General features: G+C 40.4%; 1 non-coding gene across 1 annotated transcript; it reads right to left on the bottom strand.

Moving 5' to 3' along the window:
* Window positions 1-4,154: 4,154 nt before the first annotated feature.
* Window positions 4,155-4,226, bottom strand: trnah-gug (transfer RNA histidin (anticodon GUG)). Its single transcript has one exon. It is a non-coding gene; the product is annotated as a tRNA-His (tRNA).
* Window positions 4,227-10,961: the final 6,735 nt, after the last annotated feature.

Genomic DNA, 10,961 nt, shown 5'->3' with positions numbered 1-10,961 from the left:
AGCCGCCCCGCCGCACGCGGCAGAAAACGGGACCACGTGACCGCGGGGAGAGCCTCGTGCCCCAGTGACACACTTTTCCCCCTCCTGTACTTCTTTAAATCCTCGCGCACGTGGAGATGCCGGCTCTGCCAGAGGCATTGTGGGATATGTAGGCGCACAGTCCTGTTTTTGTAGTTTTTTCCCCTCGTGACAGAGAAGAAATGAATGAGAGAGAAGAGAGTAACAAACAAAGAGATGGGACAAAATACATGTTACACAGTGAAATATTATAAAAATAAGTATCTAAATAATAAAGATATTTTATTGTCATCTGATAGCCAACAAACAGCTCCTTCACTCCCTGGCCTGGGGCCCCTGAGGTGCAGCTTCTGATGCTGGGAACTTATTTGTGCCCTTGTGGCTTGTACCTTATAGAGAAAAGTCTTGTTCCTGTATTATAAGTACATTATTGTCTGGAGTATTCTATGACCTATTTTTAAAATCCACAAGTCTGCAAAATGTAAAAGTTAGCTATTCTTATGTTTTAATGTACTTAGTGCCATACTGATGGGCTTCACTTCATGCCAGAATCTCTGTCTGATTGGCAATATGATGTCAGGGAAAGTGCATTAAGTCAGATTTTTTATTGTTGATGTTCAATTATTTGGACTTTCTAGGTTCTTTTTCCCTGTTGCTTTTTTAGTAGAGATGGGCAACAGCTAAAATTTCGATTTTCATTCAATACTATAGGTAAGTAAGTAAGTGAGTAAGTAAGTAACATTTATTTGTATAGCATTTTTCACAGAGAAAGCTCACAAAGTGCTTTCCAGGATTAAAAGGATCAACCAACAACCTATCATTAGGCTAATTCCACTTTATAATTCTGCAGTAGAATTAATTATTTAAGAAATAGTAATATGTAAATCACACTACAGTGCAAAAGCAAGGCAGCTAGTGATGCCCTTTCAAAAGCATTTTCAGACTCAGATTGTATGAATTGGCAAAGTCCAAATATACATCTGGGTTATCTCGTTATATACATTATTTTTGCAGATTAATCCAACAAGGAGAAGATGCTTTTTATGATGTTGTTGTTGGTGCGAAGACTTCAGGATCAGTGGTGCTGATATCAATCACATCACATCAACCACAGTTCTTCACCAGTTTTCAGCCAAAAACAAAACAAAAGTAAACACCAAGCAGGATTACTATGATCACTCCAATATTTAGGTGTGAATATGATAATTTTTATGAATCTTTAGTGGAGCATCACTGTCAAAAAAACAAATAGAAAGGCTATGTGCTGGGCCAAACCTTTCACCAGGTGGATAAAGGTTAGAAAAATATGTCACTCTAAGTGCTATAAATACTAATAACTATTTCCATCCTCCTTTGAGCCAAATGAGGTCAGGTATAGAGATGCACATGGTGTATTCATGCTGAGAGGAGATCAGAGGCATGGCTGTGGGTGTAAAAATGTTCAAACCCACACAGGAAGTTTGCTGAGTACCAGCCCAAGTCCCTTAAACCTCTTTCACAGCTTTATGCACACGCTGTCGCACATTCAGGACTGACTTGCTGCTGGCACACAGATGCTCTGAACCTGGCCTGGGATTTGAACCAGCAGCCTCCCCATCACAAATCCTCCAGACCATCTCATTCACAGAAACTCAGTTTCTGTTTCTGAGGAGGCTGTTTTTATTGCGTTTTGTGCATTTTATCTTCATACTTTGTTTTTAAAAAAGATAACAAATCTAATAAAGAAGACCTCAATGGTTAAATAGACATTCCACCTTACAGGGTTAATATTATTATTATTTATTTATATGGCTAATAAATGCCAAACAGACAGTAAGCCCAATGCAGTGAAAACATAAAGATGAAAAATGTAAGAGTGGATTAAAACCAAGCCTCCGGATGAATTAACACAAGCAAATCTGAGAAGAAAATAGGTGAAGATGTTTTAAAATAAAGTTTTGAGAAATTATTTAAAAGATAACAGTCAGGCTATTTTACCAAAACGATATGCAAAACACTAAATGAGTTAAAACTATTTCTTTATCATGGTTATGACTGTTCTCATCAAGGTTTTTGACATTTTTATCATTATCATGACCATCATACCTGCTCTGCACCCATCAGCACACACAGTGTGCAGCTACTCTGACTCACTACTGCCACCTGCTGAGTGCAAAGTAGAATTTATTACTGTTATTATTATTTTTTAAATGATGTGTTTTTATTTTGTTTTATTTAGTCTTGTGAAATCTTCAACAGTTTTCAGCCTGTCGTCCTCCTCTAATGATAAAAGTAAAACAACCTGAGAAAGGATGATCATTGTTGTGAAAAAATGCCCTAATGCAGTTTCAGTGTAAAATAATCTCAGGTGCAGAGTGAGGAGCTGATGAGTCCTGACACCAGGGTTTCTTATTCTTTTTCTTTTTCTTTCTTTCTTTTTTTTTTTTTAATTTCCCCCAGGTTTTGACGGAGCAGGATGTTTTAATCAAAGGTCCAACACAGAAAAATGCAAATCTAAAGCCTGGAAAAGGACACATTTGTGAAGTAATCATCTCAGCTGTGTCATTTGTGACAGTTCAAATTTTCCTCTTGATCAAAGATGTTTAATAGAAATTGTTCAAAGTTTGAGACCATCCTTTTCTCTGAAGCAGTTTCAGGAAATGCGGTGGAAATGTGGTGGAAATGCGGTGGAAATGCAGAAATCCAGTGGAGTTTTAGTAGAAGTTGATCAATGAAGTTGTCCTGGGTGGCCTCCAAGTTTTCAGTGTGGATGGCTACACAGGTGGCATCACTGAAAAGTAACCTGTCTTCCATACATTAAACAACAACAACAACGACAACCAGTGAAAAAAACAACTCCATGTGGGATGACATTTAAGAAGGGATGGGCGACAGGCATAGGCCGAAATGGGTATGTATGTATGTATCTATGTATTTATGTATTCATTTATGTATTTATGTATTTATTACTGTAATGAATCAGAGTATGTAATGAATCTGATGGAGTTGCTCTTCAAATAGGTAAAGACCACAGTTGATTAATTATATTGTTTATTTATGTTTATGTTTATTTATTCAACTTTAAAAACCTAAAAGCCTTAAAAAGTAATAAACAAATCAGACATGTAGCCTAAAGTATTCTACTAAAATACTGTAGGGTATATGCCCACATCAGCATAAGCACTGACATCTTCTGGTAAAAACACAACCATATAGGAAATCAAGTTGATGATAAAATGATGTCCCTTATCGACCTCAGGAGCTGTGACAGGTATGAAAAACTGTGACACTGCTGTTTGGTTCCAGTCCGTTCTTATGTTTATTCTATGTTGATCCCCTCCTGCGTGTCAGCCAGCCCATCATCAGCAACAACACATGCTGTGGCTCTGAAATCCTTTGAGGTTGCTCACTTAAACTTTTTTAAACCATCAGTACGTTTTTATTCAGTGGCCACTTTATTAGCCATGGCCAATCCAACATGTTGTGCCATCAAGTTTCCTCTCCTGCTGCCTATAATGCTCAGGTTCTCTTGTTGTCACGGTAACAGAGGTGTTCATTCACTTCTGTGTGTGGCATTGAGCTCATAGTTAGTGCTGCTGTCGGACTGGACTGCATTTTATTGGGAGGTGTTCCCAATATTCTGTCCCACCTCATGTATAGGAATAGGGAGGGACACAAAATTAGAAACACCTCTCAATATAATACAGTCCAGTACAAGACCTCTGCAAACTACAGCCTCGATAATAAGCACAGAATCAAAATGACACATTCTCCACAATGTCAACACAAACTGAACATTGTAAACGTTGTTAAAAGGTTGAATTTATGGCAGAACATTTAGCCAATATTGGATTAGATTTTGCAGAAGTGGCCAATCACACAATGTCTTTTTTGTATTTTTCAGATGAAGATTAGATGTCGAGCCTCCACAGTGGCAGTGTAAATACTATTATTATTATTATTAAATATCGTTGATATGTAATCAATTAGTGTGGTTATACAGTCTCTCACACCCGGTTTGCTTCACGTACAGCGCTGATTCGTGTGTTGTATTTTTTTTAACGACGTGAGGAAGACTGGTTGTGAATCAAACTTCCTGATCCACTCCGACGTCCTGCTGGAGCGGAGGACCGGAGAGGCATCGCTTCCCAAAAGTTTGCCGTGACCCGGATTCGAACCGGGGTTGCTGCGGCCACAACGCAGAGTACTAACCACTATACGATCACGGCGAGCCACCAGGACGGTGCTGCCTTCACGGCCCCTGCTGCATCACACCCACTCCCAGCGTACACACACACACACACACACACACACACACACACACACACACACACACACACACACACACACACACACACACACACACACACACACACACAAATAAACTCCACTGCGCTATTTTCAGATCAGTGCATTTCTCCTTTGTGTTTGCACGAATAGAACCTAGCCACATGCAGCCTGCTATAACTGACCAGCTGTTTGTGTGTATTTGTGTTTTATGAGTACTAAGTTTAAGTATTGTTATTCACTACAATTAAAAAATTATGTATCACCCATCATAGAGCACACTGGACCAACTCACTGACACACTTCTCTTCACCAAGAACAGGCAAGTCAACGGAGAATTTAGTTTCATTTTGTCCGTGCGTTTTGAACTTGCACATTTCCAATAAGTCACTTCTTTCACTTTTTTTTTTTTTTTTTTTCAGATTTTTGATAGCAGTAGCGACTACGTTTTACTCCTATATTCTGTAAAATAACAGCAAAGCGCCCAAGTGGAAAATTCTTTCAGTTTTATAATCTGCCGTTTATAAGTTAGAGTCTGCATGATGCATTTTTTTGTAATTTCCAGGCGTGCATTAACGCCACACAACAACATGTCCTGAATTTGTCTCTGGTCTGAATGCTGTGCTCTGTAAGCATCATTGTCTTGACACTACATGGAGGATCAAATGCACTGCAATGGGAATCTAAGGTGTATATGCTGTGTGTGAATAAAAGAACAAGTCAACTGTGTGTGTGTGTGTGTGTGTGTGTGTGTGTGTGTGTGTGCGTGTATTTCACCATCATCTGCAGCCTCGCCCTGCCGCCAGGCCGCTCTGCAAACCACAGTGAGACCAGGCAGCGTTTGTAACCAGATATTAGGTTACACCGATTCATTACCAGTCCACAAACTCTGATCTGGTTGTGCTTTGTGCGAGCGAGGGCGCGGCAGCACATATTAAAAGCACTGAGATTAGTGGTTTCTGTTAGAGAAAGAAGAAGAAAAAAAAAAAAAAAAAACAGCTTCAGGACGCTCTTGAAAACTTTCGTGCTTCTCACCAGCGCAACATATGCGACTCCAACATGAGGTTCTGCCAAACACAAACACGACACAGACTTATTAAAGAAAGTGCGGGACTCTGTGTGCTGGGATCCAAATGAGTCACAAGCTTCCCCAAAAGAGGCCGGTCAGGGTGTGTCAGACGAGCAGCGACGGCCCGGCCTCTCCGCTGCCCTGGGACATTGGGTGAGATCAGATGCAACCCAATCTCTGTGGAAAAAACCCAGATTGTTTATCGTGGCATTAAATGTGTTTGGTGACACCAGGCTTTCATCGGAGAATAAAGATTATGTGGATAGAAGAGAGTCCAAGATCCAGGAAGGGCTGCATTCAGGTCAGAGGGAGAAACTCCATCTGCTCTGTTTATAATGATGTTATTAAAGGAAAAAAAAAAATCACCTCAGATCCACTTACACTGAGAAAGGAAAAATAGATATCATTAGTCTGTGATGTTCAACACACTCTGGCAGTTACTTTGACTTTTTTGATGAGAGTTAATATTTTCATTTGAAGGGATTTGTGCTGATATTTGCCCACTGCTCTCCTGGCCGGGCCTGAAGGGGAGCTCCTCTCTCTCTGTCCTTCCTAAGATTTCTTCCCTTTGTTCCCCTTGCTGCCTTTAGTGGCTTGGGGGAGTTTTTTCTTGCCCGCTGTGAGGATTTTTGTCTTTTTTTTTTTTTTTTTTTTTTTTTTTTTTTGTTTTCTATCTGCTGTGGACCTGTAAAGCCCTTTGAGACTGGAACAACGATTAAGGGTTACAGGGCTGAATAAATATGAGCAACCTGCCTCATCTACTTCTGCTTAAAATTGTGATTTACTACATTTCCCCAAAGTGACCTGCGCCCCCTGCTCAAAACACATTAAAACTGGTCCATGTGAAACCTCTCCAATCTCTCCTCAGCTTTTTGCTCTGCTCATAGAGTGTGTTTTAACATAAATATAGCCTCATATTTTTTTTTATCCTTAACCTTTTCCATTTCTTATAATTTAATTCTTCTTGAGAATTTGAGCAGCTGCAACAGACCCAATTCATCCTCGGGGATCAATAAAGCATTTCTCACTCTGATTCCGATGCTGATTTGTGAAAACGCCTCTGTGTGGACAGATTTTTGGGGGGAGTTGAGGGTCTAATATGTGGCCATGCAGTATATATCTGAAAATCTATTTGGTGGAATGCTATGAAATTTGGTGACAGCGTTCATGTCGGCTACAGGATGAAACCTGGTGATTCTGGGGACTCCATGCTCTTCCCTGCAGCGCCACCAGCAGGCCCAGCAGAGCATCTGTCTCATCTGTCAATGTGTTTTCAAAAATATCCGTATCGGTGTAAATGTGACATGGCCTTAGATCGCTGAAACAGTTTCTGCTATCAAACTCCATTGTGTCTGCCGGAAATATCTGGATGTGACTTTATATCTTCTATGTTATTGCCAGTTATCCACAATAACAAAGTTTAGATTGATCGGACAGCCATGGTTTTTTAATAGAAGTCCTATTTTCATGTCAGACAAGGTGTCAAGACTTTCCCTGAAATACATGTTTGAAGTTTCGATTTGAAACACACCGTCAGAAACAGAAACGCCTGTCCGTCTGCTGTGCTTGTTGTTTCAAAGTGAAACTCAGATGCTGAGCACCTGTGCAGGTTTGGAGGGAGCGGGTGAAAACGGGGAAACAAGCAGATTGGAGTTCTTTTAAAAGACACAATGCAGCTTGGAGTGTTTCTGGCTCCCAGCAGAGACTCTGAACATGTAACTCACATGCTGCTTTATTAAGCCGAGGAACTCTGAGACCCCCTGTGGATATGTGGAACTGTCTGACACGCCGCGCTGTGCTCCTGCATGGCAAACAGACCAAAATAGAGAAGGGGAGACAGAAATATAAATGTATATGTGTGAATAAGAGAGAGAGAGTGTGTGTAAAAGCCACAGTGGCACATTTATGAATGTGTTTGTTGAGGGGTTTTGATGATGCGTGTTAAAGACCAGCAGCACAGGCTGAAAGGACCAAAGCAGAGATGTCAGAGATACGGTCCGGGGGCCAAATCCGGGCCCATGAGCACGTCTCATGCGGCCCAAAAGATGGTTTAGAGGGAAAGGGGGAAGGAGGTTTCTATGATAGACTGATAAGTGAATGATTAATGATAAATTATGATGAATTAATTAGACCTAGCATGACAAATTGTCCATCAGTCAGAAGTAAAGTTAAAACCAGCAGGCTAGTTGCTGCACTGACCGTGTTATGTCCTATGCTGCTGTAAAATAAATAAATAAATAAATAAACGTTGACATGGAATGTAGTGTTTTTGTAGAAAGATAGAAAATGTCTTCTGGGAGGTAAATGGAAAACCTGTCTGCTGTATATTTGTTGCAATTCTCTCTTCTGCTTTATGTAATTCTGTTATTTTCCTGAGCCAAGATGCAGTTTCTCAGTGACTGGTTGGCAACAAATTGATTCATTTAAAATAATAAATCAAAAATACCCCCCCACCCCCACCACCACCACCACCAGCTCTTTGTTTTGCAAGTCCCAAGTCCCAACCTGTAAACGTTTTTTTTCTCATAAATTTGTTTTTTCTCATGAATGTACAACTTTAATATCAGAATTTCCGAGTTTTGACTTCCTAATTTGTGACTTTATAATCTCAGAGTTTTCAAGATCTTTTTTGCTCCTAGATGTATGACTTCTTAGAAATTATGAGTTTTTTTTACTCACCAAGGCTACTTCCCTACAAGAGCACTAATACGCCGAGGCAGTCCAAGCAGCCATAATTTCTCTTGCAGATGAGACAAACCTGTAGTTTTCAGTAACAGAAGCACTTACAATCACAGAAACACACACACACACACACACACACACACACACACACACACATATACACACAGTTGTCTGTGTTTACATGTCTGCACAAACAGCTTTGACTGAAAGCTGCAGGGTCAGAAAGGTTCACTGCGAGTTATAAAAAGGGATTCTAGGAAATGTAGGGAATCATTAACTTAAGCAGAAGCAGACGAGGCAGGTTGATCATAAACAAACTGAAAACAAACAGTGGGAAAGCATCTACATGTGCATGAATCTTCCTCAAACTTTCTTCCTCAAACTTTCTGTCACAGCCACCAAACAGCCGAGTCTCAGCTGGACAAAACCACCGTGTCTCATGTCTCCTTCTCTTGCTGCTGTCATTTCATCGTCTCTGAACATCCATTGTCCATCGTTTGTTGTTTTCACGTGTCGTGCCATTTAAAACCATCCCTTTCCTCATTACATAGTGTGAGACGTTCAATTTTAGTCCAATTATGTTATGAAAATAGCGGTCCGGCGTATTGTTGATGGAGTGCAATTTGAACAGAATGGGGAGCACAACTGAATGTGAAGCTGCAAAATGGACTGGAGCTTTCATGTGTAGATCAGAGGCTGCTGCTGTGCACGTGGCTGCTTTTCATAATGCTGACGTGACATGATAAGAGCACACGTGCTGAGAGAGAGAGAGAGAGAGAGAGAGAGAGAGAGAGATTTTTTTTTTTTTTTTTTTAAATCTGAGCAGAGGTGATGCACAGCCGAAATATTATTTCTCAGGAAGCTGATTTCCCACTCACTGTCCCTCACAGCAAATTTGTAACAGCTGTATCACTCTTCATACACTGTAAACTGAACGAATCAAAGCATATGAAATTACAACGAGGTGCCTGAATCTGTCTACATATGTGTAAAATTAGAAATTAAGTGAAAGAGGTCTTTCGCATATTTGTTAAACTTAAGATAACATCACTTCAAAATACATCAGTAATGTAAATGAACAGTGTTTAAGTCCCGGCTTGAGGTCCACTTTTCTCCTTCTCATGAAGTCACGGTCCCAAACATTAACCCAACATTTATTACTTTCCCAGAGCTCCCCCAGGTTGCCAGACAACACGACTGTATTTTTGCCTCTCCATTCACTTCCACAGCAAAATAACTCCCAAAACTAGAGGAGTGCACTCAGTCAAGTGCAGATCTCCACCAGGCTTATCTCCCCTGCTGCTGCTGCTAAGCTGTAGGCTCAATTCAAACTTTAAACAGGTCACATCTTCTCATATTTTATCACAGTAATTTAACTTTTTAAATAAGACAAAGGGCGAAGGTGAGTAAGACAAAGGGACAGAGCGACAAAGGGAGAACAAGACAGAGGGACAAAGTCCATTTGTCACACATTTTTTTCTCTTTGTCTCGTTGTCACTTTATGTTTTTGTCTTTTTCTACTTGTCTTTTTGTTTCTTCATCCAAAAAGGACAAAGTGCTCTCCCGTCTTTGCTGAGCAAAAGTTTGTACAAAAGGACTTGAAGGCAGGTCTGTCACAAATACAGACCGGCTGTATTCAGTGACTGAAACAAAATAAAAACCTGGGCTGTTAATTGAAGTTTCAAGGTATTTACTGTATGATTCAGGCTTTGAGCTGACAGAACCGAGGGAGCTGCTATTCTATTGGGATTCTATTTGCTTGTGAGGCATGACTCAGAGAAAGCAGTGAATTCAGTGTATTTATTTGGGTGCATGTTTCAGCACCATGGACAGAGAGAGAGGAGGATTAATTATCATTAGCCGTTTGTTTCAACTTCACAGAAAGTGAAGAAATGCAGTGGGTAACCAAAAGGAGTTAAAAAAAAAATAGCAAAAGAAAAGGCAATTTTGGCACAAATATAAGCAAATTCATTGTAGTTTCAAAGAACACTAAGGTCCACGCTGGCTGATTTCAGTGTTGAATAACATGTTGGAATTCATGCCTCACTGGGAAAAACAGTCAGGGACATCTAAAGCAGCTGGGAAACCTTCTTCCACAACACATGAAAATAGGAAGTCAAAAATCATGGAAGAACAAACAAGTTCACTCACTGACGGGAATATTATGGACCTACCAGAGGTTATTTTCTTCTTACAGACATATGAGCCTGACTGAGTGCATATTAAGATAAGATAAGATAAGATATTCCTTTATTAGTCCCACTGTGGGGAAATTTCACGTATTACAGCAGCAAAGTGGATAGCAATTGTGAATATAACCCTGATTCCAAGGTTTGGCAGATACCAGCCCTGCCATATGTAAATGACACCTCTGTTGTGGCTGCAGCTGGAATCAACAGCGCACAGCGGTCGGTGCTGAAATCACCAAGATGACGTCTGTGGCATGAAAAACATGACACCAGTAAATAATTAAAATCCGGTCTGATCTGGACAGCTGTGAGCAGGTTACTTCACATCTGGCATTAGTAAGCTATGCATCTCCACAATGTGTCTGGAGGGTGAAAGAAAAAATTTACCTGAGGCCAAACGTAGCTTGCTGACCCCTGGCTTGGCCTTTGAACTGGATTATTTAATCTGACACACTCTGCTGCTACAGCTCCCGGTATTTTATCACCTGGATGAAGGAGCTCCTGCATTCTCGGAGAAAAAGGCCCATGCCTGCATGAATCCCTCCTGGTTAAAGAAAAAAAAAAAAAAAAAAAAAAGATAATATAACAGAGTTGAGCTTCTAAGCTGATGCATCTTCACATTTAGAACAGCAAGCAACCAAAAGTCGGCTACAATAAATGATTTCAGCCACTCTCTGTTCAGCTTTCTTCTTCTGAGAAATGACGACACTCATAAACTTCATCTCTATTCACATTGT

The sequence above is a fragment of the Myripristis murdjan genome, chromosome 8 (genome assembly GCF_902150065.1).
Source record: "Myripristis murdjan chromosome 8, fMyrMur1.1, whole genome shotgun sequence".
NCBI lineage: Eukaryota > Metazoa > Chordata > Actinopteri > Holocentriformes > Holocentridae > Myripristis > Myripristis murdjan.
Note: the sequence above shows the minus strand (reverse complement) of the source record. Positions and strands in the feature narration are given on the sequence as shown.